The sequence below is a fragment of the Falco biarmicus genome, chromosome 4 (genome assembly GCF_023638135.1).
Source record: "Falco biarmicus isolate bFalBia1 chromosome 4, bFalBia1.pri, whole genome shotgun sequence".
NCBI lineage: Eukaryota > Metazoa > Chordata > Aves > Falconiformes > Falconidae > Falco > Falco biarmicus.
In genome coordinates, this window is record NC_079291.1 from 111666420 (window position 1) to 111676530 (window position 10111).

Below are 10111 nucleotides of genomic sequence, written 5' to 3' on the forward strand. Positions count from 1 at the left end.
TAAAGATTTATTGCGATCATTAACATACTTCTTTCTCCAATATGCGCTTTTTCACTTCTAAGATACCATAAAAGTGAATTTTATTCAAGTACTTTGTCTAAGATTTTTCCTTTGGTCATTTAATATGAGTATCGAGCTTGCCTGGAAGTACGCTGTGCTAAGCTGTTCCTACAGGAAGCCCTCAGTAATGTAACGTGACCTAAAGCTACAGTGCAAATATAATGTCACAGTGGTGAAACGGAGACCGAAGGAAAAACATTTTGGAATCAGAACACAACAGTAGCAGAGGCAGAAGACCAAGAAGGAGAAGGAAGCCAAGGGATGAAGGGTATGCAACAAACGGATGCTTAGTCACTTAAGAAATACACGGGCAATTAAACTTGAATAATGTTTCCATATGTCAAATGTAAGCAGATTAAGTCTGTTCACTCTTCAAAATTACTAACTACAGTGGAAGTGAAATGGGCTTCATGATAAAAAAATCCCACTATCTTTTAACAGCAAGCTCCAAAGGATTTTATAAACAAAGTAAATGGGATTATCACCATTTTACAGCTTGTGACAGTAAGACATAGAGAAGTGACATAACCATTCCTGACCAAGAAAAACACTGGAACAAATTCAGAATCTTTGGCCACCAGTAGGATAAAAATACATAAAGGTAGCTAAAACCAAAACCCTTACAGTTATTGTTTATCATCTAAAATATATTTGAGCAAATAATGTTTGCAGGCTTACATTGGAAATTAATGTACTTCAAGGCAGCAATTAGATTGAGAATGGAATATAGTGCTGCTAAAATATTATCAGACTCAGAAGTCTTATAAAATAGTATGGACAAACCCCTGTAATAGCCATTAGATATTCTTATGAAACTGAAATAACTTGTTTGAACCTCAGTAATACCGGTCCTCTGAAAACTTCCCAAGTCTTACAGGGGTAGGCACCGCTTGATCTTTTAGTCTGACAAGCAGCTCATTTGAGGTACACTGGGAGAGTGTTGCAGTATTCCTAGGCAGGCGGAATGACGACTGCAGAAAGTTACTGTGTGCAAACTGGCAAGCCCCTGAGGATAACATGGTTTGAGGAAGGAACCATTAGTTTTGAGAAACAATTGGATTTGGGTAGATGCACAGAAGGACTCTCATTTCTCCTGTTTTCCAGATACAGACACAGCTGCAATGTGCATTCACAGATAAGTTCAGGAGAGAACAAGCTACAAGTTGCTAAGACTGCAAAGATGTCCCATCAGATTTTTTTTTAACCATTTTAGAGAGGAAACTACTTAGAGTAGTACAAAACCCCAAATTTAGTAACCCAGCCAGAGACAAATAGAAGTATCTGAAGACAAGGATGTAATGTAAATGTTCAAATGTTAAAATACAAGGATGAAATGAAGTGCTGAAACTATGAAAGGGTAAGATATTTTAAAGTCAGTAAGAGACCCAGAATAGCAAAGGTTAGGATTAATAGCTGTAGCAATTCCTCTTATGCTTTGTAGCTTAAGAGTAGTGTTGGGACTTTAGACTCTGTCATACTTTGAAGTTCTGATTTAGATTGTTGGCTCATGCATCATACATAAGAATTTGGAGAAGACCTGCTAAATCCTTCAGGTAGGTCCCATTATAAATTCAAACATAACCTGCAGTTATCACCGTATTAATAGAAAAGGTACTGATGCAGACGTTTTTATTGAGTAGGATCTTCGTCCTGCTTAAATATGACAGAACTTTGCAGATTTGCCTGAACTGTTTTTTGGTGCACAGAGACATACACCTCTGGTAAGATAAAAACCGCAAAGGTGTCCAACAAAATAAGGTTGTTACCATGGAAGCTTGGGTAGCTTTTAGAATCTGAAGCAATGATTAGAGGCAATGTTTCCTCTAAGATAAGATAAAAGATCTTTCTTTAAAAAAACCCACAAAAACACAACAAACTCTCAGAAAAATAAAGGATCAAATGCCTCCCAAAGTGAGACTATTATTAATTCCCATGTGTTGAGATTAAAGGTTAGAACCTCTGAGACCCCTAAAAAGGAGAGCTCACAATATAAATACGTCTCCGTTTTCCATTTAAATTTAATAAAGAATACAGATCCCCCCTCATGCCAAAGGTACAAATCACTCAACTTTGCCCCAAAAGGGGTTGAGGTGTGACTACTAGCTTTCTAGTTGCCCAAAACAACAAAGTGAATTTCACCAAATGAATTCTCTTTTATGTAACACTATGAAGTGGTTAATACCATTTCTGAATTTAAATTCTGAAACATGCATCATGCCTGCACTTACTGCAAAAACCCCTCAGCATTCAATAAAAAAAAAATCAGAATGGGAAGCATGATTTTATCATTTCTCTATCAATAATTCAGTTACTCTTTAACAAAAAGAAATCAATGACCTTTTAAGACCTCTCTCAAATCACAACTTTATAAACAGTTATATCATGGCAACAAAATAAACAGTTTATCATATCTGATGTATTGTAATACAAATACTTGAAACTCTCATGAGAAAACAATTTCTAATTTAAGTACTATGTTTATATTCTAATGTATACAGTTTGTAGAGAACACAGGACTACAGACAGTAAAATAATAGGGAAATATGAGAAAATACTAGCAAAATAACTTTACACAATAATTCTGATGACTTTCCATATCAAGCAGTTTTCAGAAAGCAAATCTGAAGATAGTAAGTTTTTAAACCACTACAGTATCTGGTGCTGTGGAAGGCTGAAGCTTCCTTAAACAAGGAAATCCAAAATCTCTACTCATCTGGAAGTGCAGGCACTTAAAAACATTGCCACAAGGACCTGCCTATATTTTCTTTCGATTTACAGCCTGAAACAACCAACAAAGGGTCATGCCTGTTTACATGCAAAAAACTACAACGAACGTTAAGTATCAACGTGCGTTACAACTTACATACAATTAATTCTTGCTTTTTTATCTATCAAGTTTAAAGGGCGTCAGAATCATACTATGACCATCTAGTAGACGTCCCAACCGCAGAGGTGCGGCCTACTTTCCAAAGACTGCATGTTTTCGAAAAGACTGACTTTTAAAGCTGGCTTTGCTTGCAGGAGGCATTGAAAGACCAAAACCAGCAGTCACCCACGTAACCTACACTTACTTGGAAGAAACCCTGCGTAACAGTTTTACTATCTTGAAAAGTGAAAAAGGTACAAACATCCAGCCAAAAAGACTAGTTCGTATGTTTGACTCGTTCAGTAGACATACATTCCTGTTTTCTAACGAACAAAGAGAGAGACTCCTGCTGCTATTGCTTATTCAGTAACATTACCCTTCTATTATAGCCAGTTACCATTAAATCCCAAACTCTGTTTCAAGGGGAAAGGCTTTAATTTTACTTCTCCTGGCACACTGAAAACCATTTCAAATGGGGAAAAAACAGCAGACGTGAAATAAGAGCTCTGATTTAACGATGTCAACAACTTCTGTACAGTTGCAAGGCCCAAAATATTGTGGAAAAATGTTGGAACGCTTTTTCCATCTAAAAGCAGTGAAGATGTCACTTAAAAAACTCTAAAATGTATTAAACAGATCTCCTTTTCCACCTTAAGAAATGATCATATGATCAAAATTAATTTAGCTTTTTATTTAACATATTTACTCAAAAGTTTTATACCAATTCAGGCATCAAGAAGCTATACTCAAATGCTAGCAAGCATAATTTTAAGAATTTTGTTACAAATTCAATAGAAATACACCACTTCAATGTTCCCAATGTTCAAGTTACAAAGTGTCATTACATATGTAATGTTCCTTGCTAACAGACACCCTGTTCCATATTAAAATTACATCAAGATAGACCCATAAAGATTTAGCACTGGTTTTTCCTTTTTGGTTTAAGAAATGAATAGAGAATATCAAACAGAACTTCTCCTAAACATCTTCCAGTATATACAGTGCAAGATGAACAAATTGCATCAGTTACTATGTCATTAAATTACCTTTGGGAAAACACTCATATACCATTTTACAACCCTGAAAGAACTTACATAGTTGAGTACTGCATAAAACGTTTTTGGTCACATCAAAAAACAATTCATTCCATTTTATGATACTGAAATACTCCAGGTAGGCAAAACTAAACCAACAGATTTGCTAGCATTACAGTGTCAGCTTTTACAGACAATAAATGTCCTTATCTAAACTGGATAATGGTTGACCTGTCTTAAAAGGAATGGCATAAAGAAGCCAAACTACCACAGGGTGAATCTCAAACCTAAATGAAACAGTTGTCTTAAACCCCCAGCTTTATTTTGCATCAAGGAGGAACATCATAAACAGCAATACCCTTTCTCTGAGGAAATGTTTTTGGTCACTGTCAAAGACCAGTCTAGATGGGCTCTGATCTGATCCAGTACAGCTGTTCATACTTGGAATATTAGATTACATACATTACACACTCTTGCATACATTACATACATTACGAGCTCTTACATACTTGACACATAGTCCTGCCTAAGTGCTACTGAACATAATTTTGCCATTTCCATTTATCAGCCTGTGAACACAGTTAATAAATTTCCCAATACACAATCTGGTCATTGCTATGGAGTTTCTTTGAGCAATACACTACTGCCTCTTCTCCGCATATCTATTAAAAATTCCGACCAACAAACTGAGTGTCCCAGGATACTACAAGATACAAACAAAGAGGAATCCTATTTCACACAGTGAGGTGGGCTAGAGGCCGATGAGAACTTCACCTCTTGCTGTTGCCCAGTAGCTGAGTACTATTACATGAGCCCACGGAGCTTACATGAATTGTTCTATTTCAGCCGCTCACTAAAAACAAAGTTTGATCTGTATTTCATACAGGTCTGTCTTTCATTGATGCTCATACCTGGGAATCCAGAGGGCTACCACTTAAACCCTGCTCCCTTGGGGACTAGAAGTAGACAATTTTACTTATTTTCACATTTTCATCTGGGAGTTCTACTTCTATGGGTAATGAGTTTTACCTGGGACGATGACTTCAAAGCTCTTTATTCAGAAATTTTAATTTATTCAGCTTGGGGAAATGTTGTGCACTACAACTAATTGGAAAACCATATTAATCTCAAGAAAACAGAAAGATGTTATCTCTTCCCCAGCTTCCTTTAAAAATACTAATTCCTTTTCTATGGAAGGATAAAAATATGCAAATCTATGCTGGGTATTAGGCGCATGGCAGGGAAATGCCTGAACATTGCTTGTTTATGGTAAGGTCCAATAACTGTCATGCTGGGCTCAAAAAATTAGCTGTTGTTTGGGAATTAAAGGCTTAGCTATTCACTTTTCCCATAAAAGCCAGTGACGTTCTCGCCTAGTGCTTCAGATCCAGTCCTATGGGTTTGCCAGACATAATGCACACAAACATTCTCTGTAGTCTCTACAAGTGAACAAATACTCAAGAGTTGACTGAATTTCCCAAAACAATATTCTTCCAGTCTGCCTGAGTCATCCTGACTCCATTCATTAAACATTTTTTTCCCAAGGATTTAAGAATTGAAATAAATTAAAGCATTACAAGTTCATAATTTAAAATGTTCATCTTAAAAAACATTTACCTTACAATTTCTTCATTAATAGTCTGGTATGTAAGGAATTTCCAACAGCCACTGAGTAAACAATTACTGCAGTTTGGCAGAATTTCCATTTCATGTTTAATTATTTGTACAGGATACAGATCTCCATACAGTACTTGAATGCAAACTTTTGTGTAATTCATAGCTTCTAATTTAGGATATTTATATAACACGGCTTCGATAAACTGAGTTAGTAAGACCAGCTAATAATGTACTGTTTTCTACAAATTACTTCGAAGCAGTTCTGTTAATTCAGAGAAAAGAACCCTTCTTCCAAGTGTGCAGTATTATGAGTGTATATACACAGAACACTGTAGGTTTTGCATGCCGTATTACTAAAATAAATCTATTTTTCTCTGTGGGAACTTTTTGTATGACAGCAATTCCCAAGGAAAAATATATAAAAGCTGTCATTTTTTCCACAAGACAGATATTTTTCTCAAAGGAGTAATACTGAACACAGCTGTGGAAATACTAGATATTCAACAACACTATCAACCACAACAAGAATCTAAGTGAATTATGTAATGGTGTTTTTAAAGGATTAAAATTAGGAAAAAGGATTAAAACTGACTTCACTTTTTTCAAAGCAATTTCTCCAAAATCCTGAAAGCTGGCTATGCCGTTCCATTTTAGTCTCTGGCCTCATGGATTCTACTCCTTGAAAACTGTCATAGTTAAGCAATGACTGCCCTCGTGAATATTTCATGGTTCATATCCCCTTTTAAACAAATATTTGTTATAAATATATATGGCTTGCTTGCTTCTAACACAAGATGGTTCTGAACTTCTTCAGTAAAGCTTATTCACTGCCACTCTTCCAGGGAGAACTCTTTTTTCCAGTTTTTTTCCCAGCATAGTCTGGCTCTCATAACAAAGGGCTCAGGAAGAAAGATTCTTACTCTTTCAATTAGACCAATTATTTTTTGGGTCTACATAAAACATTAAGATCTCCTACTCTTTCTTGCATATTTCCACAGATGAACTATAAATGTTTCATGAAGTATTTCCTTTTGTTTGAATCTGCCATCCACTCATTTCTTTTGTGTTACTCTAGTTTTTGCATTGGGAAAAGCAAAATAATTAGTCTCTTTCTTTCTTGATGAAATACGGGATCAAATAGATCTGTTTTGCCTATATTCTGTATTCATTTTGAAGGCTATTTTGACAGTCTCTGGTAAAATCTTAAATTGAAAGAAACATTGATTAGTTCTCCATTTTAGTTGAATTAAATTTCTTTCCAATCTTCTAAGCAAAGAATAGCACATGTTTTTTTGTGAGGAGACATGCATCTCTTACATTAATTGTGAAACATATAGGAATTATAATAACCATGAAAACCATAAAAACCATAGTCACAGTATGAATCATATACTGACAAATTACCAAAGATGTAATTTTATCGTTTACCAAAATAAAAGTTATATGTTCTTACTTTATGTTAGTAAATTACAAGCTTACTTTTTAAAGTCAAAGTTACTTCACATTATTGTGGGCAAGCCAAATGGAAATTACCCTTTCTAGAACATAAACATTCAAGAAATAAAATAATAGTCTCTGCTTTACAAATTGTTCTACGAAACAGCTATTTCCATACCGCAAGTTAATATGCAATTATGACATGTTTCCTTTCAATTCACGTAAGTATTTCCACTGAGTGGTAAAAGTAACTTCTATCACCTAGTGAATTTCTATTTATGATAAAAAGCAGTGCAAAACCACCAAGGGAACCAAACTTCTTAACTAAGACATTCCCATCTTTCCAAACAAATACATTTGAAAAAATATATTAGCATATCTGTCAGAGAATTCTAACTTCTCTGCTCGTGTGTACGTGGTCTTGCTTTAGTTTAGAAGTTTTTGTCTTCTGATTTATTTAATTTTTTGTGAACTCTGCTGGAACACCTACCGCGCCACTTCGCTGCACATGCAACAGCGCGAGACTGAGCTCACACCTGGATTCAAGCAGCCGTGGCCCTTTGCTGCCTCATACCCCTGCTTGTGCAAGGCTACAGCGGAGCCAGCTTTTGGAATACTGCATAACCACAGAGGGTGTAACGCCAAGAATGTCTTTGTTACTTTATACACACAAGTTTTATTCTTTAATACTTAAGCACAACTAGTTTGAACAGCTGCAGAACTTCAACACATTTTCACTGGTGAATAAACAGACTTAACAGCATAGTTATTAGATCAGTTTATCAAGTATTGCAGGTTTTCCTTATCTTACATTTAATTTCTATATTTGTTTTTTTTTTAATGCTTACTTGCGGTTTTCCCCTACTGAAATGGGAAAACAATGAATGTTAAAAATCAGCAAAACACTTTATGATATATAAGTAAATAAAGTAAATTTAATTGTCTTTTAAGGGCCAACTTGGGAAAAATAAATATAGATTATGTAATAACTTACGATTTAATAAAAGCATAATTATGAGAAAATAATATTAAAACTATAAAACCAGTTGTTAACTACAATTAAAGCAGACTTTTTAAGAAGTCTCCCAAAGTTTTTAGTGTTAGACCCAGCCCTGTAACCCAATGACAGAGTTACTGCTATTGTGTCGATGAGACACAAATGAGACCCTCCAACAAAATTCCCCAGGAACAACACACACATCTGAGAACCCAGGCTAGGTTAATTAATATGGTAGGAAATAACTTCTTTACTGAGGTATCTTTTTTATTAGTAATGTTTCTGAAAGCTTTCATTTCAACTATTTCAAGTAACAAATTGTGTTTTAAAAATTGCAAACAAATTCAATCTGGTGATCTTCCTAGAAACATTTTAGGAAATATTTAGGAAAAGATATAATATCAAATTAAATGAAATTAAATTACCTTTGCAGTTTAAGATACTTTGAATACTTTATTTCATTTTTTCTGGAAAACAAGGATTGGATGGCTATGTTTCTTTTTTCTTAAAACTACCGACTCAATGGAAATTGATGACGGCTACTAATGTAAATGTTGCCTTTACGTTCTGAATCTAGCAAAAACTTGTGTATAAGAAAACTTATTCATTTACACTTTCTGTATTATTCATACTGTTTGTTAAAACAAAGAGAAAAAGGGGGGGCAGGAAATCAGCATTTGCAGGTGATAAGGTTTGTTTTTGTTTTTTGGGGTTTGGTTTGTTTTTTTTTTAACTGTTAAACTTTGGCAGAGTAAATGGTTGATACTCTATGAGGAAATGTTGTGCTCAGTCCGTCCTGTGTTCTGAAACAGAAAATTTTCCTTCAGAACTTATTGCTGGAGTGATTCAGTAGTTTGGCACTGGTTGCAGAGCTTTTAACATTAACTACTGTTTGGTTTTCCATGAAAGAATGTCTGGTGTTTCCAGTGTCTGTAAGGCAGAAAAATATCCATAATCCATAAAAATGCCATGTAACATTATCCAAATTTGTAAGTAGCATCAAAAGCAAGACTAACAATTGTCATGTACAGAAACCAAAACTATTTCAAGACCTTCATTCATCAAGCAGGTTATTTTTCTGGCAGAGCAGTTTCCTGATCCAGTTAAGCATACAAACCTTTTTACAGGACCAATGAGATAAGCATCAAGAGGCGGATAATCTAGGTGGAAACTCATTAAATTAGCATTCCTATAGGAATAAATTTGTATTAATCTGTAGCCTAAGATAGAACAAAGTTAACTTACGCTCCTAAGGCAACATAAACTATCTGCAAGGGTACAAAGTAAGATCTGTTTCTTCAGGTTACTGTTTCACCTCTCCAGTTATTCCAGATCAGAACATTCTTGCACTCAAAAAATACACAATAAACCTGAATCACATGGATGCATCTACACGCACACTTGAACCTATAGTTCTTTTTGTACATGATCTCTTAAAACCACAAGCTATGAATTGCTATTCAACATTGATGTGTCACTAATAAACGCCAGGGACTAAAGAATTTGACTGCAAGATTAAACAGTATATTTTGCGCAGTTTCTAAGTCAGCTGCCAAAAACAGGCAAAAAAAGTAGGCACCTATTGACAAGCAAAAGTTGATGCATTAATGATAATAAATAATAATGATTATTTTATATTTTTACATATAATTTTTGAAGAATCAAGATGAACTCCAGAAGCTGAATAACAGTTTTTCTATACTTAGCTAATGGTGTAGTCCAACTTCAGAAGAGCCAAAACTTAGCTAAAACCAAAATATGTGACTGTACTCCACATGGACTGGTTGTGAGCATGAAAGGAATAAGTCATGTTATTAAAATGTGATGGGCAGTCTCCAAGACAGATTTGTGCAGTTGATGTTAGATTCATCACTTTATGTAAACCACATTTATAAACAGTACTAGAAAATGAAAAAGTACTTAGTTTGCCTTATAATAACAAACATATACAAGTTCAGCTTAAAAAAGCGATTGCAATGTAAGCATTAGCCACATATGGCAGCGTATGCTTGCTTGCTCAGACATCTAAAGTAACACAAATATAGTAGTTTTCAATAAAGATATCAAAGATAACATTTTATATTATTGATGTGATAATGC

The 10111-nt window shown here is 34.7% G+C and overlaps 1 protein-coding gene across 2 annotated transcripts in view; it reads right to left on the reverse strand.

The window, feature by feature from the left end:
- CENPP (centromere protein P) overlaps positions 1 to 10111 on the reverse strand; it is a 149703-nt gene that overhangs the window by 55166 nt on the left and 84426 nt on the right. The window lies entirely within an intron of this gene.